This window comes from Peromyscus leucopus, chromosome 10 (genome assembly GCF_004664715.2).
Source record: "Peromyscus leucopus breed LL Stock chromosome 10, UCI_PerLeu_2.1, whole genome shotgun sequence".
Classification (NCBI taxonomy): Eukaryota; Metazoa; Chordata; class Mammalia; order Rodentia; family Cricetidae; genus Peromyscus; species Peromyscus leucopus.
Window position 1 is genome coordinate 79,899,017 of NC_051071.1, and position 27,108 is coordinate 79,926,124.

The window sequence follows — 27,108 nt, forward strand, 5'->3', positions numbered from 1 at the left end:
CTTCAGAGTAGCCCTGAGGCCACGCCTCAGGAGTTGGTACTTCAAGGTCATAGGTAGAACAGGTACCTACTCCAGTGAGGTGAGAGCAAGAGGCAACTGTATGCTCAGCAGAGGATGTGAGCCTCCTCCTCATGCTCTCTAGTCCTCTCCATATTCAGCCAACCTTCTCAAAGTAAAGAAATTAATGATCCTTGAAAGTACAGTCTTTTACATTGTTGATTAATATGTGTCATTGTATACCAGGCTTAAAACAAATGAACAAATCAAACAGAAAGGGAAAAGGTGTCCTGTTATCTCATCCAGGTTGACCACACTTGGCCCCCAAGAGGTGGCATGCCAGGTGGGGGGATGGGTGGGGGATCAGGAGGTTGTCCACCAGGGGGAAGAGCTGGAGCCAGGTGGCTGGATGGTGGCAAACCCAAACCTGGAGGAGGGTGAGGAGAGACTACATGAGTAGGGGGCAGGCGTGGAGGTGGGGGTGGGAAATTAGGGTTTAGGTAGGGGGAGGTTGAGGGTATCCTGGGGTAGGGGGAAGAAGGGTAGATGGGGGGAAGGAAGCTGGAGGTAGAGGAAAAGGAGGTGGAGGTGGGTTGGGGGGTAGACATAGGGGTGGTAGGGAATGTGAGCATGTGGGCCATAGGCTGCGCACAGGGCACCATAGGAGGGACCCTTGGTCTGCATCATGGATTGCAGGCTCTGGAAGCCCTCTCCTGACATGTAGGAGCTGGTGGGAGACATCCCAGTCATGTAGCTGGAGGGCGGCAGGGGTGGAGGACGATGTGGCAATGGTGGGGGCTGGTGCACAGGAGCTGGGTGGGCTGGAGGAGGAATCTGGACTTTGGGGGGCTCCCTTGCTTCCCCCAGGACCAGTTGATGCAGCCTCCTCTAAGGCAGGAGGGAGAGGAGGCTTCCAGTCTGCAGGTGGGTGCTCTGGAGGCAATGGTGGGTGAATGGTCTCAAGTTTGGGAATCTTAAGTGGTGGTTTTGTGGCTTTGTTCTCTTCCTCTGGAGAAATTGCCATGGCTGTGCACTTAGGCTGTCTGTGGAGATGGTGTCTTGGGCTGCTGCTGAAGCTCTGCTGCTTCAGAACCTGGAGATGGCCAAGACTGTGGTAGCTGTGCCACTTGGGATGCAGGCTGAAGAGCTGGGGGCTGCTGCGGGGGATGAGGGGTGTGTTGTTTCTCTTCCCTGTAAAGTTCCAAGATTTGGTGGCAGATGTCTTCCAGAACATCTACGGTGACATCTTCAACAAACTGTTCCCACCATCTCCTGGACATGGGTCTGGAGGTCTACTCTTGGATTTTAAATTTTTGAAAGCGTCCCGCGAGATACATTGCACTACAGCTCGGATCTCGGGCTCCCACTGCAGTGACAGGGTGGTACAGAGACTGTCATTTACAAATGTCCATGCCATTTGAATCAACCTTTGAATTTTCTTTTTATCACCGTTGAGCTGCTTTGCATACCTGAGTAGGAACTGGTTTGGGTGCTCTACTTGTAGATCAAACTTTATGGTCTGCAGTAAGATCCTCTCCAGCATCAGGACTTCTTCCTTTGGGTCATGTCCAAACTGACTGACCTGGACATCATTTAGTAAACTGTGAGCCGTTTTGATGATATCTTTACATCTCTTTGGTGTCTCTTCTACTTTCCCAGACAGAAAGAGACAGCAAGCTCCTGTAACATATCGTGAATATTGCTTGAAGGAATGAAACATATAGAATCGACGAAAATAAATGATTCCAGTAGCCAAGGTGACGAAGTGAAATCCCAAATGGATGCTCATGTCAAAGATGAAGCGAGCCCCCTCTTTATGGTACCAGGCCTCAGTGGCTGGATCAAGTCCTTCAAGTTGTGAGGGTGTATGTACCAAGTCCTTCTTATCCCAGTACCAGCACGGTTTTGTGTGGTCCAGCATTGTTGATATGACTGAAGGGCTTGAATTTTCTTTGTTTCACTCCATTTATTGAAGTAGCCTCTTCTTCCCAAAAGGGCCTCTGGACTGTTACACTCCTCTGAGAATCTTTCTTCAGGCTGACATCAACCACTGGCCACAGGCAAAACCCTTACCAATGTCTCTCCTTCTTGACAGCAGCCATCTTGGAGATGGAATGTCCAGGGTCACTTTCTACAACAGGAACATCTCCATTGTATTCTGTGTGATTTTGGGGACCCCACAGCAAAAAAGGGGAAAAGATGATTGTAAAGCATTCCTCTGCCTCTCTGGAGTGCTAAGATCCTCAGGGTTTTGTCCTCAGAGAGATTCTCTCTGTGTTCTGAGCTTATGGAAGCACTCAGGGCCATAAGACAGGCCTATAGGGTTTTAATTGTTACATGACTCTGAACTAGATATCGCTGATGCTGTATGTATAACAAGTAATCATGTCATGTGTCTGTTGGCAGTAAAGAGGAGCATGTCCTTTGCCCCTCAACTAGTTATATCACTCCTGTACCTGTCCAGTGGTTTCCAGAAACAGAATTGATACACTGAGGTGAGTAATGGAAACACACCTCCCCAGGAAGTAGCCTTTGGCAGAGGAAATGCCATGGAGTCAAAAATATGTTGTCTACAGGTCCACATGAGACAAATATAAACAGTAACATGAAGGGCCCACAGTATGAGAGGACATGCTAATAACCTTAGCACCTTGAGTCAGGAGGATCTTGATTTCCAGCCTCCCCAGAACTCCAGGGCCAGTTCTAGGACAGGTTGAACAATGAAGGAAACCATTGTTTCAAAGCAATCAACAACCATAATGAAATCAACAAGATTTCATCACAGAAAGACATTTGAGCTGAAGGTAAAACTTCATTTAGATTTACTCATTGTCTTCAATGTGTTCATCTGAAGAGACAGAAATGAAAATTTCCTGATCCATCTTGGTCTAAAGGTCCCTATATCTAACTGCATGACCCAAGGGAGGACATCTACTCACCAGTTCTGAGCACTGACCACAGTCTCTTTATCCCAGCTGAGCCAGGTGCTTCCTCCAGGCTCCAGGTCTCTCAGTATCTTCCATGGCTCTCCTGAAGCCTTTATATAGCTTCTTGCTCACCCTCCCTTTTGAAATCCTAACTTACAACTCCAAAGCTGCAATTTGATTGGATGGCTCAATCTCTACCCCTTTAATTCTACAGATAACATTCAATCATTTTGTTGATTGAATCAGAACTCTTTGTGAAAACACCCTCAAAAGTCTTAGATCAATATAAACATTCCTCTTGTTAATTACTACAAACACTGAGTTTGTTGATTTGTTCTTTAATTTGCTTATTTATTACTTAGTTTTGAATTTGTTCCAGTGCCTGAGTCTTGCTCTGAAGCCAAGGCTGTTTTGGAACTCTAACTCCTATAATCCTCCTGCCTCAGCATCCTTCCTCTTTGGATTACTGTTATGAATCATCATGTGTCGCTGAAATTGATGCTTGTGACAAAGGCAGTCTGAGTTTGTGTCAGTTTGTGATTTAATCTGTTACTGATAATAGACACAAAAATAATTAAGAACTATTTTTGTCAATGGACCCTGTGAAAAACACCTAGTCAGTCTGGAATATGATCTGGAACTCAAGTCCTGAACTGGATGCTCTGTCAGTAAACTGAAGTAGCATCTACTCAAGAGGGTCAGGCAGGAGGAAGGCTTGCATCCATTAATATTTTGGAATGCACTGGGTGGTGGTGGCACAAGCCTTTAATCCCAGCACTCAAAGGCACAGCCAGGCAGATCTCTGTAAATTCAAGCCCAGCCTGGTCTACAGAACGTGATCCAGGATAGGCACCAAAACTTCACAGGGACACCCTGTCTTGAAATAAAACAAAAAAAAATTGTTTTGAAAACATTTCTGTACCTATATCTCAAATAGTAAAGTCCTTGCTTGGCATTTACAAAACCATAGGTTTTGTGATCTGGAAATTTTGGAACATGCCTGCCTTTCCATAATGTGAGGATTTGAGTGAAAGGCTCAGAAATTCAAGGTCATCTTTGGCTATATAGAAAGGCTGAGGCTAGTGTGGCCTGCATTAAACCATTTCTCAAAACAATTTTAAAAATGTGTCAGGGTACAACCACTGTGGAAATCAGTATGGAGGTTTCTCAGAAATTTGGAAATCAATCTACCTCAAGACCCAGCCATACCACTCTTGGGCATATACCCAAAGAATGCTCAATCATACCACAAAGATACATGCTCAACTATGTTCATAGCAGCATTTTTCCTCATAGCCAGAACCTGGAAACAACCTAGATGCCCGTCAACTTAAGAATGGATTAAGAAAATGTGGTAAGAAAATATACACAATGGAGTACTACTCAGCAGAGAAAAACAATGACAGCATGAAAATTTCAGGCAAATGGATGGAACTAGAAAATATCATCCTGAGTGAGGTAACCCAGACCCAGAAAGACAGACAGGGTATGCATTCACTCATGAGTGGATACTAGATATAAAGCAAAGAACAATCAGACTGCAACCAACAGAACCAGGAGGACTATATAGCAAGGTGGACCCTAGGATGAATGTGACTTATAATAAGTTTTGTTTTACTCAATTACTGGGCAAGCCTCAATGTACATTTCCCTTCTTGGTTCGGAATTTATGCTGTATCAAGCTGATAATAGAAAAAGTAATTAATTAATTTTTAAAAAATGTGTCAGAGAGGGCGATGTCACAGTTGTTCTCAGGAATCTGTAAGGAGTTTTAAAAGGAAGGATTACAGGGCATGGAGGGAAGCTCAGAGGTTTCCAGTATGCACTGCTCTTATAGAATACACAAGTTCAGTGCCCAGCAGGAATAGTAGAGGCTAGGAAATCCTCTGCCCTCTCCTGGACATCATGACACAATGCTCGTGTGCATACACAGACACACATACACCCACAGATGGAGAGAGAGAGAGAGAGAGAGAGAGAGAGAGAGAGAGAGAGAGAGAGAGAGAGAGAGAGAGAGAGAGAGAGAGTAATGAGGCTGGTTAGAGAGTGAGAGACCTTGGAATACTAGTCTAAATGGGATGTCTCCATCAACTCTCTCCTGTTGGCTCAGGGAAGCCTGTGGAAGAAGAGGAAGTAAAAGTGTAAAGCCAGAGGGGACAAAGAATACCAGGAATGCTTCTTCTTGTTCTTCTTCTTGTTTTTCTTCTTGTTCTTCTTCTTCTCCTTCTCCTTCTCCTCCTCCTCCTCCTTCTTCTTTTAAATGTATGTATTTATTATGTATACAGTGTTCTACCTGCATATATTCCTACAGCCCAGAAGAGGGCACCAGATCTCATTATAGATGGTTTTGAGCCACAGTGTAATGGCTGGGATTGAACCCAGGACCTCTGAGAGAGCAACCAGTGCTCTTAAACTTGAGCCATCTCTCCAACCCAGGAACCCTTCTTAAACAGAGCAGAATTGCTGCACTTATGAACTCAGAGAGACTGTGGCAGCATGAACAGGGCCTGCATGGGTATGCACCACATGGGGTGCTGGTGTTGAGATAAGTGGACTAAGCTTCCCTCCCTAATCCAGACTCTGTCTCCAGTTGATAAGGACTTGCAAATGAAAAATAGTTCTCTCAAATGCAGTCTCCCTGGAGATACAAAGAACTCTGAAGGACAGATTCAATGACCAGTAGTAGACAGCCAACACAAAAGAAACTCCTGGCATCTTTGATGGTTCTTTGTCTCATAATGATTTCTTAGGTCATTTACACACACACACACACACACACACACACACACACACACAGACACAGACAAACTACACCTCCCTTACTTATATATTATGGCTACCAATTTTGTTTTTCCATGGGATTCTTCTGTGTTTGAACATGTCCCACATCCATATGTCTTCCTCATACTTTGTGTTTAGCTCTTTTTTCCTCCATTTATTATTTATTTTTTCCTATCCCAGTTTGTTTTTCTTTTATTTTACATTATTTCCCAGTTTATCCTTGTAATACCTTCATGGCTCAAAACTCACTTTGTAAATTGGCTGACCTTGAACTCACAGAGATCTACCTGCCTCTGCCTCCTTTGTCCTAGGATTAAAGGCGTGTGCCCCCACCACCCAGCTTTAAAAATTTTTTAAGGTAGATGCTCACTCTGTATGCCTGACTGGTTTGCCTACTTAGAACAGGTTGGTACTGAACTCACTGAGACACACCTACCTCTGTCTCCCAGTGTGAGGATTAAAGGCATTTGCTGCCATTCCTGGTACTGATCCAAACTCCTTAAGATTCATTCTAGGTGTAGGAATGTTTTGCCTGCATGTAGGAATGTACACCTCGTGTATGCCTGCTGCCCAAGAAAGTCAAAGCGGGGCTTCAGATCTCCCGGGACTGGAGTTACACATCATTTCAGGGCACCATGTAGTTCTTGAAAGGGCCAAGCAGACACCATAACAGGCTACTCTGTCTTCTCTCAGAGATTAGGCCTCAATTTCAGTTTGCTGAGACTTGAGCAAGCAGTTTCTGGGAGGTCCATGAACAAAAGACATAGTCCATGTCTCTGCTGATTAATTTCTTAATGCACACAACAAGTATTGTAAGAGTAAAATGGGTCTCGGCGGTAGTGGCACATGCCTTTAATCCCAGCACTGGGGAAGCAGAGGCAGGCAGATCTCTGTGAGTTCAAGGACAGCCTGGTCTCTAAAGGGAGTTCCAGGAAAGGGGCAAAGCTACACAGAGAAACCCTGTCTCGAAAAACAAACAAACACCCACACAAAAAAAGATAGAGTCCTTGCAGTAGCTCCCTTTGTGCACATACTTTGACCTCTGAAGGTTCAGCCAGTTGATTACTCTCTGGGATCCCTCACCAGCTGAAAGCTATGTGCATGAGTCAATGTGAACATGGGAGGCCAGCCAGCCCCCATGGAAACTCAAGGACAGAGCCTGGGACTTGCTAGCCCTCCCCCAAAATGAAAACTGTAACCCCAAGCACTAAATTCAAAGCTTACACACCCTCACTCAATCATAGGACACCAAGGCTTGTACCACCCTTGTTTATGTTTTCTTTAAAAGCTGATCACCCTGAGAGCTCAGGGCCATCCTCCAGTACCTGTTGTATCAGATACTGGACACAGACCAAGCCCAAGCTTGCTTGTTATCAATACACACCTATGTGTTTTGCATCAGATATCGGCTCTGTGGTAGCCTTGTCTGGAGGTCTGGGAATGCAGCCAAAACAATACTTGAGTCGAAGATTTTTGTTTTGTTTTGTTATTTTGAGACAGGGTATATTTTCACCTGAATGCTTCCCAGGAAACTTCTGACTGAAGACCATTCTTGATGAGTGGTCAAACCCCACCCACACTGGAGGAGCTGGCAGGCAGGACTGCTGAGAAATGAGGCCTTGGCCATCTCTGCTCTGGAGAAACTGCCCTGGATGCTCTTCCCAGCACTGTTCAAGTACGCCTTCAATGGCAGACACACTAGGATTGTGAAGGCAATGGTGGAAGCCTGGCCTTTCCCCCGTCTCCATGTGGGGATGTTGATGAAGACTCCGAACTTGGAAACCTTCCAGGCTGTACTAGATGGAGTAGACACGCATCTGAAAAGAGAGTTTCACTCTGGGTAAGCAACAACCAAGTACTGTAGACTGAGCACAAGGGGCCCGTGGGAGAGACTGTGGGTCAGGGAGAATGACTTTGTAGGTGGTCAGAGGCTTCTGATGGGGTCATGGTCCTGGAATGCAGGGGTCTTTAATCCAATTGTTTCCAGTAGTAAGGACAGTTGAGTATGGATTAGAGGACAGAGTAGATGTAGCCAGAAAGGAAGGAGCCTATCTCTGGCTTTCCAACAACCACTAACATGGGACTAGGTAGAAATGGAGAGTAACTTAATGGAAGGAAAGTGGTCAGCTGTACACATGCAGCTCACGGGAGATTTCCATGACACACATGAGTTCCTACGTTGGACACTAGGTGCTGAAGAGACCTTGGCAGGAGGGAAGAGCTGACATTAGAGATGTGTAGTGGAAACTTGCTGGTGTAGTGGAAACTTGTTGGGTGTTGGGGCTTGTCATGTCTGCTGACACTTTACACGTTTTACCCACAGGAGTGAGAAACTTTAGGTGCTTGACCTGAGGAATGTTCACCATGAGTTCTTGAACATATGGACTGGAAGAGAGGATGGGGTCTGTTCAGCAGAGACTGTGGATGAGAGGCCTGTAGTGAAGGACCTTCCCAGATATGCACTGAGGCGGTGGCATCTGAAGGTGATAACTGACCTCTACCTCAGGCTCCATCTGAATGAAGAGCAAGCATGCTTCTTGCAGTGGCTCCAGCAGAGAAAAGACTTTCTACAGCTGCACTGTATAAACATGAAGATCTGAACTGTGCCTATGTGCACTGTGAAAGAGATCTTGAATGTTTTTCACCCAGGACACATTGAGGAGCTGGAATTGAACCTAGCCTGGAATGTGTCCAAAATGGCATAATTTGCTTCCTGCCTTGGAAAGATTAGAAGTCTTCGCAAACTCTCCCTGAAAAACAAGGGCCAGAACACTTTCAGGCTTGTCTACAGGACAGCAGATACTGAGAAGCATATCACCAAGGCCTTTGCTCAGTTCTCCAAACTCCACTGTCTGCAGCATCTCTCCATTGATGACATCTTCTTTCTCAAAGACCACATGAAACAAATACTCAGGTAAGCAAGGATAGGCGTGACAGTTGCCGAAGTCTCCATGGGTGCTGGAACTTCCAGATCAAAGCTGGAATGGCTACCCACTACATCTCCCCCTTTTTTGTCTAAATAAGATGGTTTTAACCAAATAAAAGACTAAATACAAAGGAATGGTTATCAAATATTTTCCAGGAATAATGAGGGATAATGACCTAGATAAGATGGAACTACAACCAATGCAAACAATATCAAGAAAGAAATACATACTAAAATCCAGAGAAGTATAGAGCACAGGTAAATGGCATGATACGAAGATCATTCCAAAAGGTGTCCTATCCTAAGGAACCTGAATCTAATACTTAATATGTTCTATCTAAGATATTATATATACTAGGTTGTAACTATAACTGCTACTTTTCAATCCCATCAAAGACCTGAGATGGAACATAATGGTACCCGAGAAATGGTAGATGGATGCAAGCAACTTTCAGGAATCTTGCAAGAGTAGACCAAGACAGCTGGAGGCTGGACAGTCACCTAATGTTTCTCAGCATTGTTGGTGCATTCAAATTGGCTACAGGCCTAGAGTATCTGACAGACCATTTTCAGAAGCAGGAATTCTGAAAGACCATCTTACTCTGTCTTGGCCAAGTACAGTGGTCGCTTTCCTTGTGTCCCGCTTGTCCAGAAAGGAAAGCATTGCATTCATACTGTCAGCTGTTGAGGCAAGGGCAGTTCTTTTCTCAGTAGGCCATTTTGTGCCAAGAAGACAAACTTTCAAATGGAAATGTCTTAGAAGCCCAACATTCTCTCGGGATCAAATTGGTGCCTCCAGGAGCAATTGTGTCTCACGTCAACAGAATTCTAAGTTATTTCAATGCCATATTCTCTAGGTCTATGAAGTGTTTGAAGATTACCTGTCCATCTGACCTATGTATCTGTAAATCTGGATAATCTAACTAATGTAACTATAGAGATGACAGGCATAGGTGACTATAAATCTCTAAGTCTTATCTACTGAAATAACCTAAGGATTAAGGCTTCACGTGAACAAGGCAAACAGTCTATAAGCAAATGTATGGTAAAGAACGATGACTTCAAAATTGTGATAATACATAAAATATTTATAACAGAGGTAGGAATATATAGTGCAATATGCAATATGACAATAATCTTAAATATATATCAAAATACCGAATATCCTAAACAGAAATAGAACATACATAAAGTATGACAGATATAAATTTACATTTGTATCAATATAAAAATATTTTAAATAAGAGTAGACATATATGTACATTATAACAAATATAGTTCTGTATTTGTATCAATATATAAATTATGTTAAACAGGAATATAAAAATAGTTTACATTTGTATCAACATATAAGAAATCATAACAGTACAAATTACAGTGCAAATTATCTAAGGTTGCTATTTTACTAAATTTGTTTACTAGTATATACAATAATCTACCATAATATCTTGTACCTATCCATTCCTTTTGTTCTTTTCCCTTTTTTTTTTAGAATACTGAGTCTAATATTTTCTTCCACCCCCAACCCTATAACCATCATCCATAACCCTGAGAATTATGAAACCTAAGGGAGCAGGGGCATCATTTTCTTAGAATTGCTTCCTGCTGTTTAGGGCGTGAAGTTATTTCTGTTGGGTACTGTGAGAAAGCTCAGATAGTTAAATCTCAGTTAGACTAACTGTAGGTTCTGCAGCAAGTCTTAGAGTAATGGGTAAGATTGTCTGAAATTCTGGCAAGAAGTGTAGTATGATGATGATTACCATGGCATCATTCTGGATTGGGTAGAGTTGCTGTTGTTGGGGCCCCATTTTCCTTCTGGAGACTTCTGAGATTGCTATTGGAAAAACTTATTTGTTATCAAAAATGGGAGGTTTGGATTTAAAGAGGACATAGCATGTAAGAAAGGATTCTCAGAAATCAAGAGTAACCATGGAGAGAATTAAAATATAGAAGACAATGGTCCATTTTTATTGGTTTCCTTCTGGCCCACACCAGAGGGCTCTTCTGATATGGGACTGAAGAATCTCTCAAACTTTTCTTTTAGCAATATGCTTGGGTTTAGAGAAGGAGTGAGCCAATTCCATCTCCAAAGCCAGCTTGGCTTATAATTGAATTGGAACCACAACTGTTCTAGATTGATAGAGAGATAGATGTTAGACAGCGAGATTTTACCGTGTGTAGATTGGTACCAATAGATTCTTTCTTTCTGCTCTAAACATCCGGGTGTCCAAGGCCTTATGATTTTTGGAAGATGGGTATTTCCATTATCCTGGAAAGACAAAAACAGAACCCCACCCAAAACTTTGATTGTTAAATTTTTCTTACAACTTGTAGATATGGCACATTGGTGGATGAGCTTTTACTTCTCCTCATCAAGGGGTTTTTCTTGTTCGAATCAAATTCTTATTAATTTTTTTGGTATCCATATCTTTTCTTCTCCTTCAGAAACAAAGGCAAAACCCCTTCCCCAACTTAGAACATATCCAGGTTTCCATTCTGAGGTCAGCACAACCTTGAAATAAACCGGTTGGTTTAGCTCAGGAGTTTTGTCTGTAGTCCAATGTCTCTCCACAGCTGTTGTTCCTTTCTCATCAGCATTGAGAAAATTCAAGGTTAATAAAGCAGTATGCAGTCTATTTCTAGGAGTTATTGTTACCAGTTGTTGTTTATTTAGCATATCCTTTAAAGTTCAATTGGAACATTCTATGACTGCTTAGCCTGTGGGATTGCGTGGTATACCTGTAACATGCTTTATATTGTAATAAGCAAAGAATTGTCTCATTTTATTGGAGACATATGCTGGGGCATTGTCTGTCTTAATTTGTACAGGTATTCTCATGATGGCCATAGCTTCTAATAGGTGTGTAACCACAGAATCAGCCTTTTCAGAACTCATAGGGGTTGCCCATTGAAATCCTGAATAGGTGTCAATGGTATGATGTACATACTTTAATCTTCCAAATCCTGCAAAATGAAACACATCCATCTGCCAAATTTTATTTCTTTGTATACCTTTTGGATTGCTCCCTGTAGGTAATGGAGTTTGGTTATAGATGGAACAAGTAGGACATTTTTTCACAATATCCTTTAGCCTGTTGCCAAGTGATGGAGAAATCCTTCTTCAAACCTTTGCTATTTATATGGTATTTCTTATGACATTCTGAGGCTTCTAGCACATTACCTATTAGTAACTGATCAATCTCATCATTACCTTGTGCTAGAGGTCCTGGCAGACCTGTATGGGATCTGATATGTGTTATATATATAGGTTGTTCCCTTTTTTTGATGATTTCCTGAAATTGTATGAATAATGAAGTTAATTCTGTATTATCAGGAATAAATTCAGCAGTTTCAATATGTAAAACAACTCTCTCTGCATATTGAGAGTCAGTGACTATATTGAGGGTTCCTGTGAAGTCCATCAATACCATAAGAATGGCATAGAGTTCTGTCTTTTGTACAGAGCTATGTGGACTTTGTACCACTTTACTTAAGTCTACTGATTTAATCCAGCTTTCCCTGGTTTGTTTGCATCAGTATAGAATGTGAGGACTCCAAAAATTGGCTTTTGTCATACAATGTGAGGAAGGACCCATTCAGTCTTCTTTATGAATTCTAGTCTCTTACTTTTGGGATAGTGGTTGTTAATCTCTCCCAAAAAGTTACTGCAGCCTCTCTGCCAGTATTCATTATCTTTCCATAGTGATGAAATTTCCTCATTAGTTAAAGGTACTACAATTTCTGCTGGGTCCATTCCTGTCAACTGGCAAAGTCTTAATTTACCCTTTGGAATAAAATCAGAGATCTTTTCTATATAAGCCTTTAATTTCTTATTTGGCTTATTGGTAGGAATATCCATTCCATATAATATCTTCTCTCTGCATCAAAATACCTGTTGGGGCATGTCTGGAGGGGAATATGACAAGAATGCATTTAAGTTCTGGATCCACACAATCCACATGTGCTTCTCGAATTGCCTTTTCTACTAGAACCAAGTCCTTCTCAGCTTTGGCTGATAATTCTCTTGGACTATTTAATTCTTTGTCCCCTTCTAGAGTATTAGCCAAATTTTGTAGTCCATCTTTGCATATTCCCATGATACCCAGTAAGTTGGAAATGCATCCTAATAACTTTTGAAAATCATTAAGAGTCTTCAATCGATCTCTCCTTAGTTGTACCTTTTGGGGTCTAATTTTTTGTAGCTCTATCTTATATCCTAAGTAATTAATAGAATCTCCTCTTTGTATTTTTCAGGAGGAATTTGCATTCCCCAGCGAGGCAAAATTTTTTTTACTTCTTCAAACATGCTTTCTAATGTATCTAACTTTGGATCAGCTAATAGGATATCATCCATATAGTGATAAATTATGGATTGTGGAAACATTACATGAATTATCTCCAATGGTTTTTGTACAAAGTATTGGCATAAAGTAGGGCTGTTTAACATTCCCTGTGGGAGGACCTTCCATTGATATCTCTTGACTGGCTGAGAATTATTATAATTAGGTACTGTGAAGGCAAATTTTTCTCTATCATTTTCTTGTAAGGGTATGGTAAAGAAACCGTCTTTTAAGTCAATAACTATTACAGGCCATTCTTTGGGTAGCAGAGAGGACAAGGGCATCCCAGTCTGTAGGGAGCCCATAGGCTGAATTATTTTATTAATAGCTCTCAGATCTGTCAGCATTCTCCAATTACCAGACTTTTTTTGATAACAAATAGAGGAGAATTCCAAGGGCTGGTAGATTCTTCAATGTGTTGAGCATTTAACTGCTCTTGAACCAGCTGTTCTAAAGCTTGTAGCTTCTCCTTTGTCAAAGGCTATTGTCCAACCCAGACAGGTTTATTAGTTAGCCATTTTGAAGGTAAGGCAGTTGGTACTTCTGAGAGTTGAACAACAGTTGTGCTCTGTTTGTGAACTGCCTGAGTGGTTGGTGACTGATTTTTATAGCATGTCATGATATTATTCCTAGAAACATGCATTGGTCTGTATTCCTTTTCTGAAAGTATAGGAATTTTAATCTGGGTATTCCAGTGTTGTAACAGATCTTGGCCCCAAAGATTTACTGCTACATTTGCTACATATGGCTTCAGTCTTCCTCTCTGACCTACTGGCCCTATGCATTCAATCCAACTCAAACTCTGTTTTATCTGAGATAGGGTGACAATTCCTAAAAGTTGGACATCTACCTCTTGAAGAGGCCAATTTGGATGCCAACATTTTGGTGTAATTACAGTCACATCTGCACCTGTGTCTACCAGGCCCTCCAGAACCAGGCCATTAATTCGAATTCTAAGCTTTGGTCTTTGTTCATTTATGGAGGTCTGCCAAAATATTTGTTTTATAGTGTTCTTTGTAAACTGTGATCCATCTATCAAAGCTGTTTTATCATCCATTGCAGTATCAGTTTTTACATTAGGCATTGGTTTATTCAGTTGTCCTGGAGAGGAATTTCTTCCACAGTGACTGGGAATGTTCATACTACATTTGATTTGGGGGCCTGCAAGAGGCCCCCTGAGGCATTTCCCACCAGTAAAGGGTTGCTTTGTATATCTATTTTTGATCTGCACTCACTGGTCCAGTGTCAGCCATTGCCACATCTTGTACATAATCCAGGAGGTGGTTGGGGTCTCCTGTTTAGGCTATTCCTAGAAGGAGTAATACTTCTAGGAGTACTCCATGTACAGTTTTTACTTATATGACCTGGTGTACCACATTTAAACATTTGGTACTACAGGGCCTTCTTTCACCTCTGGGATTTGTCTCTCCTATCCAAGCCTCATTACTGTAGTAAAGAGACAGAACAACATTAGTATATTGAATCCATTCTTCCAGAGGAGATGATCTGACCTTTAATGGTGTAAGTATTCTTCTGCATTCTGCATTAGCATTGTCAAACGCCAAGGACTCAGTTAATACTTTTCTTAATTCTTTATCTGACACAGCTCATCAGCTAGCCCACTCAGTAGGGCATGAGACTCTTAATCGCAGGGTCATGGGTTCGTGCCCCACGTTGTGTTCCAGATATTGGTGAAATTACTAAGACTACTCCACGTAGTTAAAAGTATATTTATTTAATGGCGTAACTTACAAATTAAGGGATAGGTAGGTTTTGGGGTCTGGGGAAAGTGTATCAAAATCCAGCAGTGTTCTCTGGAGATCTGTTCGGTCCATCTCTACCATTCAGGGTCCCTGAACCAAGAGCATGCTGGCCCATCCAGATCTCGGGTCTCCAGGCACCTCCCTTGGGCCGCCTTGTAGGTGTGACAGTTGCCCAAATCTCGATGGGGGTTGGAAGTTCCAGATCAAAGCTGGAAGGGCTACCTACTACAGTGGACTAAATATCCAGGCCAGCCTGGATTACAGAGTGAGACTCTCTATCCAAAGACCCTGGAGCCAGAGAGATGGCTCAAAAGCACACACAGGCTTGGGGCTCTTTCAAAGTGCTCAAGTTCAGTTTCCTGTACCCATATCAGGTGGCTCTCTAATGCCTGGAGCTCCAGCCCCTGGTGAAGTAATCTGTGTGGATACCTGCATTCATGTGCATTATTAAACACATGAAATGTGTGCTTGTGCATATACCTAAATAAAAAAAAACAAATTTCACAAGTTAAAAAAAATAAAAAGTAACTTTTTAGTTAAAATGGAGATATACTCAATGGCAGGGTGCTTGCCCAATGCCTATGAGGCCCTGGGCTCCATCTTCAGCTGTACAGGGTGTAAAGAGTACATGAAGTTTGAGGTGTGGGGTTCAACCATTGTTGGTCGCATGCACAGCTTGCATTTTGCTCCTTGGTTTGATCTCCAGCACCAGGGAAAAATTAGAGATTATAAAGGGCTTTGACATATAAAGTAGATATAGAATCAGAATTCAGCAGGTGTGTATTTCACATAACCATAATTTTCTTTAACTGTTATTTTTGAAGTTTTAGGTTTCATACATATTGATTTGTTTTCTTTCTTTCCTCCTTTCTTTCTTTCTTTCTTTCTTTCTTTCTTTCTTTCTTTCTTTCTTCTTTCCTTCCTTCCTTCCTTCCTTCCTTCCTTCCTTCCTTCCTTCCTTCCTTTCTTTTTCAGAGAATATGCCACTATATAGCCTTCCCATAGCATTCCTGGGTCCCTAGCTCCCTTGGACGTACCTCACTTGACAATGCTTTCCTACTATACACAAAACCCTCAACTGGACCTGTGAAGTTCATTAAACGGGGCACATGGTACTCCCTTGTTATCCCACCATTCTGTCGGTAGAAACAGGAGCATACATTCAAGGTCATCCTACCTACATAGGCTAAGAACTTGTCCTGACATTTCACATAAAAGCTACTTAAGGATGGAAGGATTCATCTCATTCATGGTTTGAGAAAATGCAATCAACCCTTCACAGCAGGAAAGGCTGGTGACAGGACAGGGGGTCACATGGCTGGTCAGAGCTCAGAGAGAAATGATGCAAGCACTCAGCTGGCTTTCTCATTTCTTTTTCTTCAGTCCAGGACACCAAGTCATGGGGTGGCCTCCCTGCTCTGTCCAACTTCTTTGGCAATGCCCTGAACATCCAGAGGTGATTCTAAACGTAGTCGCATTGACAATGAAGATTAACCATCACAGCCATGGTATCTTATGTATGCATTATATTTAGTGAGGTTGAAGGTTTATATTTCTATGACAAGGGTCCTGTTGGAGCTAAAAGCTGATGTCAATGAACCTAGGACATTAGCTGGGTGGGGGCAGCTCTATCTGTTTTATTTACTACTCCATTCTCAATAGTGCTTGACACATAGTAAGCACAAGCAAATATTTGTTTAAAATATTCAGTTTGAAAAAATCTGTTACATTTGTGTGTGCGTGTGCGTGTGCGTGTGCATGCCAAGGAAGGCAGGTGAAGATCAGGGACAGCTCTCTCCTTTCACTGTGTAGGTTCTGGGGACTCAACTCAAGTTGTCAGGCTTGGTGACTTCGCCTGATAACAATTGGAGTGCTCAGGTTCATTCTTAAGAACCTGACTTTAGGACTCACTTCCTCAGAATAAAAGAGAATGTATGCTAAACCTTAAAAAAAGGAACTTGTTTTGAAAAATAAAGACACTAAAATTTAAAAAAAAAAAACTTTTTTTTTTTACAAAAAACCCAAAGCTATGTAGTTGTATTGTTTTGAATTTGTATCAATATAAAAGTTGTCTTTAATAGAAATAGAAAAATAGTTTATATTTGTATCAATATACAAGAATCCATATCATTGCTAATTATCTTACACTGATAGGTTGCTAATAGTTTACCAGTAGATATAATAACTACCTTAATATCCAATCCTATCTATTCTTCTTTTTTCTTTTCCAAAAGAGAATCTTGAGTCTAAATATTATTGTTTCTCACTTCCCCCCATCTATTACATTTATCCATAACCCTGAGAAAATAAAACCTTTGGGAGAAGGAATGTTATTTTCTTAAAATTGCTTCCTGCTGTCTAGTGGATGACACTATCTCTGTGGGTTCCTGTAAGAAAGCTAAGTGATTAAGTCTCAAGAGGAGCGCCATAACTATTGTAGCCAGTCACAGAGTAGTGAGCAAAGTTTATCTGACGTTCTGGTTACAAACGTAACATGATGGACCATCTCATCTTGGAACTGTCCTAAGAGTCTGCCTTACAAAGCTGATCATTGGGGCTGGAGAGATAGCTCAGAGGTTAAGAGCACTGGCTGCTCTTCCAGAGGATCTGGGTTCGATTCCCAGCACCCACATGACAGCTCACAACTGTCTGTAACTCCAGTTCCAGGGGAGTTAACATGCTCACACAGACATACATGGAGACACAGCACCAATGTACATGAAATAAAAATAAATATTATTTAAAAAAAACACACAAAGCTGATCATTGAGTGGTGTTCTTTTTGGTTCAAGGGCATCATTATGGAACTGTTAGAATCGTTGTTGGGGGCCCCATCTTCCTTTTGGAGACTTCATGAATTGCAAAGATTTATTTTTCACTGTGGAAAACTTGAACATTATTAATATCAAAATGGAAAGTTTGAATCTGAAGTAGACATGACATGTGAGGAAGGATTCTGAGGCATCAAGACTAAGCATAGAGAGAAATAGAATCTCAACAACAATGATCCCTAGATTTTTTTTCCTTTGTCCCCACCAGGTGCCTCTTCTGATATGAGACAGAATCTCCAATTTTTTTTCTTTCAGCAATTTGATTGGGTTTGGAGAAGGAGACAGCCAACACACCTGGCTCTGTTTTCAGTGTGGCCTTGAAATCACAGAGATCCAGACAGATCACTGCCCACCAAGTGAAAGGAATAAAGGCATGTGCTACTGTTGCATGACTTCTTAGTTTACTTATAATGGCTTGCATTTTCCTCTGATCTCCAGGCAAGCTTTATTTATTAAAGCACAAATAAAATATCACTACATTTCCCCCTTTTTGTCTAATAAAAATAAAAAAGTATGACTAATATAAGAAAAACTATATACAATAAGTACGATAACTATATACAATATATATAAGCAATAACATTAATGGTGTCTAGTTCATTTTCGTTTGACAAATTCCAAGAAAATATTCCATTATCTATCATATTTTGGTGAGTCCAATATGTACCTAATTCACTTTCTATCCACTCTTGTATTACCAACAGCAAACTATCTTATGATACCTTTCAAACTTCCACACTTAATACCTCTTAGTAAGTTTCTTTTCTGAATTTCTTAACAAGGACATCTATAACTATAACCATCTCATCTTCAACTTCCTCAGAGACTGAGAAGGAAATAATATTACCTCATAAAACAGGAAGTGCAAAAAAGCAAATTACAAGGAGTGTGGGATATGACAGAAACAGCCAGCTTCCTAGACTGTCACCCGAGGTTTCCCTGTGACATTGTGGCATCATCTTTGGCCTACTGGCTTAGTATATCTGAGAGACTCATTTATGAAGCAGGATGTACACAAGACCTAAAACTCAATCCCACATTCAGTGTGAGTATTCCATGTACCAGATAAACTTGAATTCCACCAGTGTCAGGTTATAATTCAGGATTTTAAATTCTGGAACTAGCTGGTGTTTTTGGAGTTTGACTTCCCATTCTTTTCATCCTATGGGTAGCTTCATCTTCTTTCTTAAATGCCAGCCTACCACTGAGAGGCCAGACTCCATCAGCCAAGTTGCTCATCCAAGAATAGCTGTTCCAGCTACTGTTCACTGCACACAAGGAACCATCAGTCCACTGCCGATTCAGCTGCCCTCGAAGAAAAGAGACATTATCTATTCCAGATTGCAAAGCCCCTTCAGTGATGGTGCCATATTGTCCTGGCCTCAGAGGACACCTGTTGCCAAAGCTGCAACCACACTTGACATGGCAAGGATCAGTAGTCCTTTGTTTTTTGTCCTGCTTGTCCATTTATAGCATACTGTCAAAGCAGTTGATGTGGGGCATTTCTTGCCTAGTGGCTAACATTTGCCACAATGAAAGTTAACTCCATATGGAGTTTCTTCAATGCCCATATCTTCTCTATAATAGATTGGTGCTGCCAAGAGCAGACATGAGTCATAGTCATAAAAAAAGGAAAAAAAATTATGTTATTAAATCATCTTAAATGTCATATTCTATTGATCTCTGAAGGGTTTGAAGATGACCTGTCTATCTAAAATATATTTCTGCTTGACCTTAAAAACATACCTAATATGACTACAAGGCTGATTGTAATGTCTAACTACTAACTTTCATTTCTTTACATCCTAATTAGTTGGTAATAATAACTTTCAAGGATTAGCAAATTATATTACATTGTTAAATGGACTGTATGGGTACAATGTCCTAAAGAAGATTAGCAATATATATACAGCATTTTCTAACAAAATCAATCTCAAATTTGTATTAATATATATAACTTGTATACAATATATAAAAATCCAATCCGATGTAAAATATTTAAAACTAGCAGTTGTCTTTTAAAAGTAGATTCAATAATCTACCTTTTAATCTATATCATATCTATATCCTCTCATTTTTCTTTCAGAGTAGATTCCATACTCTGCCTTTTATTCTATCATTTCTATACCCTTTTTTTCAGAGTAGATTTAATTATCTACCTCTTATCAAACAAGAACCTTAAATCTAATCTCCTTTGTTTAGCCTCTTTCCTGACAATTAACAAAAATAACTTGTAACCATCATCCTAAACAATGACAATTAGCCAAAACCCATTGAAAGACCAAAATCTACCCACCCTACCTCTTGGGAATATGGGCCTTGTGCTCTTAAAATTTCTTCCTGCTGTTTGTGGGCAAAGGCATCTTTAGGGGATCCTATAAAGAAAAAATATGGGTTAATAGTCAATTCCTGGAAGAGGTAGCTGTATCATTTGTTGTCCAGGGTCTGCATAACGCAAAAGTTCAGGGCTTGCTGTGTGGTGGTGGTGCATGCCTTTAATTGCAGCACTTGGGAGGCAGAGGTAGGTGGATCTCTGTGAGTTCAAGGCCAGCCTGGCCTATAGAGTGAGTTCCAGGACAGGCTTGAAATCTACACAGAGACCCCATCTTTAAAAAAAAGTTCAGGGCTTATCTCAAGTCCTTGCACCAATAATCTATCAGATGGCATCATCTCAGCTAGCCATCTTGAAATTGTCCTGAGCAGTTTGTAGTCCAAAACTGATCTTTGGGTGATATTTGTCAGCTTAGTGGTATTACCATTGTCTACACGGAATCTTCATTGTGGGCCCTATCATCTTTCTGGAGACTTCAAATTCACTGTTAGGCCTGGTCATGATTCCCTGCAGAAACCTGATAGAGACTCCAACACAAAAAATATAGGCAGCTAAATGAAGCCATTTTTTTTCTAGAATTAGTTAGTACTCTATATGACCAATAATACCATCACAAAAGTTTAATATATATATTATAAATTTTGATATATTCATACCTTAAGGAAAGTTTAAAGAATCAAAATAGAACCAAAGAATTGAGAAATTAGTGACAATAAAATCGACCTTTAATTTTGGTTTACTTCTGTCCCATATCAGATGGATCTTCTGACATGATAGAGAGATTTTGCATTTTCCTTTTAACAAAAATGCTTGGGTTTAGAGAAGGAGAGAACCATTCTCTAACTCCAAAGCCAGCTTTAATTTTTAATTGAACTCAGACTACATAAAGATCATTTGTGTTAAGTATCTGTAGAGAAGAGCAGAAACAAACATTTATGAAGACTTACAAAATTATATATGTGATATACCAATAGGCCAATTTACTTTTTTATTCTTGAGACATTTTTTTTCAGGATGATTTGTCCTTTTTTTCAGATGTCTCATTTGTCAAGTGTTCTTCAGATTCCTTAGCTTCCATTCTCCTGAAGGACAGAAACAAAAACTTTTCCCCAAGCCTAACTTTGGGGAGGTTTCCTTTTGGCAAGTTATACCTGGTTGAATGATAAGCATTTGTTAGTGGTATAAGTTAGTTTAAATTGGATGGTCATGTTGATTGATAAACTATCACCTCTTCTCATTAAGAGGTCTCTCTTGTTCAAATCAAACCTCTATCAATTTTGATAGTATCCATAGCTCTTCTTCTCCAGTAGAAACGACAGCAAAACTTCATCCCCAATGTAACACATATCCTGGTTTCTATTCTGAGGTCAGCACCTCCTTAAAGTATATGGGCTGATTTAATTCTGTAGTTTTTTTCTATTATCTCTCTATGTCTCTCCACAGCTGTTGTGTCTTTCTCATTAGCTTTGACAAAAATTAAAGTTAATAGAGCATTATGTAATCTATTTCTGGGGGGGGGTTGTTACCCCTTTCTGTTTATTTAGCATATCATTTTGAGTTAGGTTTGATCTTCCTATGACTTCTTGGCCTGTAGGATTATGTGGTATACCTATAATATGCTTTATATTGTAATAAGCAAAAAATTGTTTCAATTTACCAGAGAGGTGTTCTGGAGCATTGTCAGTTTTAATTTGTGCAGGTATACCCATGATGGCCATAAGTTCTAGCAAATATGTGATTACCAAATCAGCCTTTTCAGAAATCCTGAGTAAGTATCAATATTGTGGTTTACATATTTCAGTTTTACAAATTCTGCAACTGAAACACATCCATCTTCCAGATTTCATTCCTCTGAGTACCCTTTGGGTTACATCCTGCTGGTAGCAGAGTCTGATTGTTATAAAGAACAAGTAGGACATTATCTTATAATTTCTTTGGCTTGTTGCCAGGTTATGGAAAAATCCTTTTTTAAACCTTTACTATTGACATGATGGTTTTTATGAAATTCTGAGGCCTTAAGCACATTCCCTATCAATAGTTTATCAATCTCAAAATTACCTTGTGCTAGAGGGCCTGGCAGACACATATGGGATTGGATATGAGTGTAGAAGGATTCTTAAAAGTTCTTATTGATAAAATCAAACCCAAGGCCAGTTATTGGGGTGAATACTGGAAGGTCAGAGAAACAGAACAAGCCACAGCTATCTTACCTCACCGGATCCTCAGCTGTTCTTGTCTCCTCAGACTGGAGGCCTCTGAGTCCTCATCCGGAATGGGTCTCAGCTGAACTGCTGCTTGAAAGCCTGAAGCTTAACCAGCCACATGCTTAACCAGCCAAATGCTTCTAGTTTCTGGTCCTCATGCCTTATATACCTTCCTGCTTTTTACCATCACTCCCTAGGATTAAAGGCTTGCTTTCTGGGATTAAAGGCGTGAGTCACCATGCCTGGCTGTTTCCAATGTGGCCTTGAACTCACAGAGATCTTAGATGGATTTCTGCCTCTGGAATGCTAGGATTAAAGGCGTGTGCTATCACTGCCTAACTAGTGGCTTTTCTGTTCTCTGACGCTAGATAAATTTATTAAGGTACACAATATTTTGAGGAACACAATACCACCACATATGAGCTATACATAAGGGATGCTTCCTATATCTGAATATGTATTGTAAATGAATAAGTAGTGAAGGTAATTCTGATTCATCATGGATAAATTCTGTAGTCAATATGTAATACCACTCTTTCAGCATACTGAGAGTCAGTAACTATGTTGAAAGGTTCTGAAAAATCCATTAATATCAACAGAATAGCATACAATTCCAATTTCTGAACTGAATTATAAGAACTTTAAACCACTTTACTTAAATTTTCTGACTTGTAACCTGCCTTTCCTTGTTTGTTTGCATCTGTATAAAATGTATGGACTCCAGATATGGGTGTTTCCCATACATTGCGAGGCAGAATCCAATCACCTCTCTTTATAAGTTGAATTATATCACTTTTGGGATGTTTGCTGCTAATCTCTCCCAAAAACTTACTGCAAGCTCTTTGCTATAACACAAATCTTAAAAGGTCTTGCCAACTTCTCAGCTCATCTTATTTCCTAAAACTGGAAGACTCTGAGTTCTCACCTAATGGATCTCATCTGAACTGCTGCTAAAAGCCTAAAAGCTTAAAAAGCCTCTAGTTCCTGGTCCTCATGTCTTATATACCTTTCTGCTTCCCGCCATCTCTTCCTCTGATTGAAGGCATGTCTCTTTCCCAAGCAAGAAATGAGATCTCAAGTGCTGGGATGAAAGGTGTGTGTCACCATGCCTGGCTGTTTTCAGTGTGGCCTTGAATTCATAGAGATCTCTGTCTCTGGAATTATGTGATCAAAGGCATATGCTACCACTGTCTAACCTCTGTGTTTAATTTAGTGACTGTTCTGTTTTCTGACCACCTGGTAAGTTTATTGGGGTGCACAATATATCAAACACACTTTCCCAAGTTTCACTTTCTACCCATAATTTGTCAATGTCATCCTTAAAGGTACTACAATTTCTGCTGGGACTATTCCAGCTAATTGACAAAGTCTCAGTTATTATTTGGAAATCAAGTCAGAGATCTTATCCACATAAGTTTATAATTTTTTACTCTGTTTATTTGGTAAAAATATCTGTTCCAACGTAATATCTTCCCGCTGCATTAAAATTTTTGTGTGAGAATGCCTAGAAGGTAAAATAACCAAAATGCAATCAAGCTTTGGATCCACACAATCCACATATGCTTTCTGTACTTTCTATTCCACAAAGGCCAATTCTTTCTCATCTTCAGCTGATAATTCTCTTGGACTATTTAAGTCCCTGTCACCTTCTCAGGTTTTGAACAAATTGCTGAGTTCATCATGTTGTACCCCAACAACAGTTCATAGATGGGAAATGTCTCCGAATAATCTTTGAAAGTCATTAAGAGTCCGTAATTGATCTCTCCTAATTTGCACCTTTTGGGGTAAACTTTTGGTAGACCTATTTTATATCCTAAATAATTAATAGAGTCTCCTCTTTGTGTCTTTTCAGGAGGAATTTGCAATCCCCAACAAGGCAACATTTTCTTCTAACCTTCTTTCTAAAGTATCTGTATTTGAATCAGCTAGTAAAATATCATCCATGCAATGATAAATTATACTTTTTAGGCCAATTTGAAGGCCAAAATTCTGGTGCAGTTATTGTAACATCTGCACCTTTGTCTACCAGACCTTCCAAGAGAATATCATTTATTCTATTTTTAATTTTGGTTTTGTTCATTTATAAAAGTTTGTAAAACATTTGCTTTTTGGTTTCTCCCTCATTTCCTGTTCTCTCTGCTACCACTGTTGTATCACCCCAAACAGCCTGGTTGATTCCAATAGGCATTTGGTTTTTTAATTGCTCTCAGAAGTGGTTTCTTCAGTCATGGCAGGAAAGGCCTGAACTGAATTTGCTGTGGGTGCCTGTGTGAGTCCCCTCAGGGAGTTTTCCAATGGAAGAAAAAAAGGATTACCTTGTCTGTCCCTCGTTGATCTGCATTTGTTAGCCCAATGTTTACCTTGGGCAAAATCCAGAAGGGTGGGGCATTCTCCTGCCATTGTTCCTCGAATAAACATTGTTTCTATTGATTCCCTGTTTAGACTCCCTTTTCAAATGACCTTGTTTACTGTAATTAAAACATCTGACCTTCTTATTCTTCCTCAAAGCTCTTGATATCACCCCTCCTATCCACATATCATCATGGTCATGAGACTCAATACTAATTGTGTCCCTGATCCAGTCCTCCCGGGGTGCTGATCTTGCCTTGAATAGCCTGATTATTCTTTGGCATGGTGCATTTGCATTCTCAAAAGCCAAAGATTCCATTCTTATCAGTCTAGCTTCTGAATTTGGTATCACTCTATTTACTGCAGGAGACAGCCTTTGTAAGAAATCCATGAAGAAATCTCTGGGGCCGGGTATAACTTTCAGAAATGATTCAATTTTTTTTCTGCCTCCTCAATTCAGTTCCATGCATTCATGTCTGCCATGCAGCAGAGAATTAAGTTTGGTTATCCTATCAATATTGATTTTGTGTATCAGCATAATCGCCTTCTCCAAGAAGCTGATCCTGGGAAATTTCCACGCCTCTAGTTCTATATCATTATTCTATTGATTTGCCTCCTCTTTAAACCATGTTCCCCACTATAACTGTGAATTGGCCTCTAGGACACCTATAATTAACTCTTTTTAGGCCTGAGGGGTAATTTTATTACAAGTTGACCACGAGTTTAACATCTGCTTTACAAATCAAGAATGCATGCCATGTGATACTATACCTTCTTTAAATCTCCTTAAATCTAACATTTCCACTGGAGTCCAGTTAGCTTGTTCACACTGTGAGCATTTGTCAGTTCCTCTAAGATTATTGGTTAGATTAAAATTAGCTGTCTGGAAACCTGAGGCTGTATCTCTGTAGCCATATAATTCAATCCTGAGATAATTTCAACTTCACCTTCTGTCCTGGTCTGAATCTCTCTATAATTCATTTTAACAGGTTTTTCTAAAGTCAGTCCTGAAAAATGTCCACCTTTAAATGCTTTGGTCTGGATCTGAATTTCTCTGTGATTCATTTAAACAGATTTTTCTAAAGCTTTTAGGTTGGCACTTAAACTGACTAACCATTTTAATGCTAAAATAAAAGTGATCAAACCAATAATATTTGTAATTGATGCTATGTACATCTCATCCATATTAATTTTCCTTTCATTTAATTGTTCTGCTTTCAGATAGCCTAATATATTATCAAACAGAGAGCCAATTCCTTCCATAGTAAAAATGTTTCTCATTTTTTAATGTGGCAAAAAAATTCTCTTTAAACTAATTTCACCCTTTAAGACATCTGAATTAACTTACTAAGTCTGTTGACTGTGTAGAACAGTAGAAATCTGAGGGAATTTCAAATCAGCTAACTAGTGTGGGAGCAGTCTGAGATGGGAATCCAGAGAGAGCCTACAACCTACCACAAGAGAAGAAGCCAAAGAAACTCTGGCCATGTGCAGCTCGGCCTGAGCCTTGCAGCTCACACCTGAGAAAGGGGGCCTGGAACAAGCAGCTTTTCAGTGAATTCTTGCCACAATCACTGGTCACCAATTGTAGATGACCTTCTAATGGTCTCATTAAATAAAAGTCATGGAGCCAGACATAGGGATTAAAGCCTGAGAGAGATCAGAGGAATAGGACAGCCACAAGCTAACATCACCTCACCAACTCTGCAGCTCCAAATGAGAGATACTTCCTGTCCACCCACACCTATATGCCTTGCTGTTCTGCTGATTTGCTCTCTCTGTCCAGTTACATCACTTCCTCTTTAATGCCCAGCTCTCTCAATTCCTGTCTGTCTGTACAGAGATCCATGGTTAACTAGTCTTGGAATTTAAGGCAAGTGCCACCACACCTGGCTCTGTTTCCAGTGTGGCCTTGAGCACACAGAGATCCAGACAGATGCCAGCCTGCCAATTGTTAGGATTAAAGGCAGGTGCTACAGTTGCCTGACTTCCTTGTTTACTTACAATGGCTTGCCTCTTCCTCGACTCTCCAGGCAAGCTTTATTTATTAAAACACTAATAAAATCCCACCACATTTGAGCACAAATAAAATATCACAACAGCCATGCCTGTGCTTTTAAGCTTGGAGCCATCTCTCTGGCTCCAAGGTCTTTGGATAGAGGGTCTCACTCTGTATCTCAGGCTAGCCTGGATATGTAGTCCACCCTAGCTGATGACTATATCTACCTGCCCCAATATGCAATGTTGTCATTATAGTCATCTATCTGTTCACTTTTTTATTTCTATCCAGAGTTCTTACATTTAGTTGGTGTATTGGAGCCAGAAATAATAATAGCATTTAACAAAAAAACAAAACAAACTATCCATCACTCTACGTGTTTAGTAAAGGTGTCAGTGAAGAACAAAACTCATACTGAGTTATTTTATTGCTGTCTTATTATGCTAAAAAGGCAGAATGTAAGGGGTAGGCATAGGGACTTTTTAAAAAAATGTAATTAATCAAGAGATCACAACAGAAGACTTCAAAAACAGTTCCTTGGTTCAATAGATGCTTGAAGCCAGTTGAGAGTCTTTCCGGACCCTGAAGCTAGCAGGGAGGCTAATGACTGAGGAAGACCCCGAGGGAGAGCACGCAAATCCAGAAGTCATATTCCCTAT

The 27,108-nt window shown here is 40.3% G+C and overlaps 2 pseudogenes; one reads left to right on the forward strand and one right to left on the reverse strand.

The window, feature by feature from the left end:
- Positions 1 to 290: 290 nt before the first annotated feature.
- Positions 291 to 1,963, reverse strand: LOC114688660 (annotated as a pseudogene).
- A 5,297-nt stretch (positions 1,964 to 7,260) lies between these two features.
- Positions 7,261 to 8,623, forward strand: LOC114688668 (annotated as a pseudogene).
- Positions 8,624 to 27,108: the final 18,485 nt, after the last annotated feature.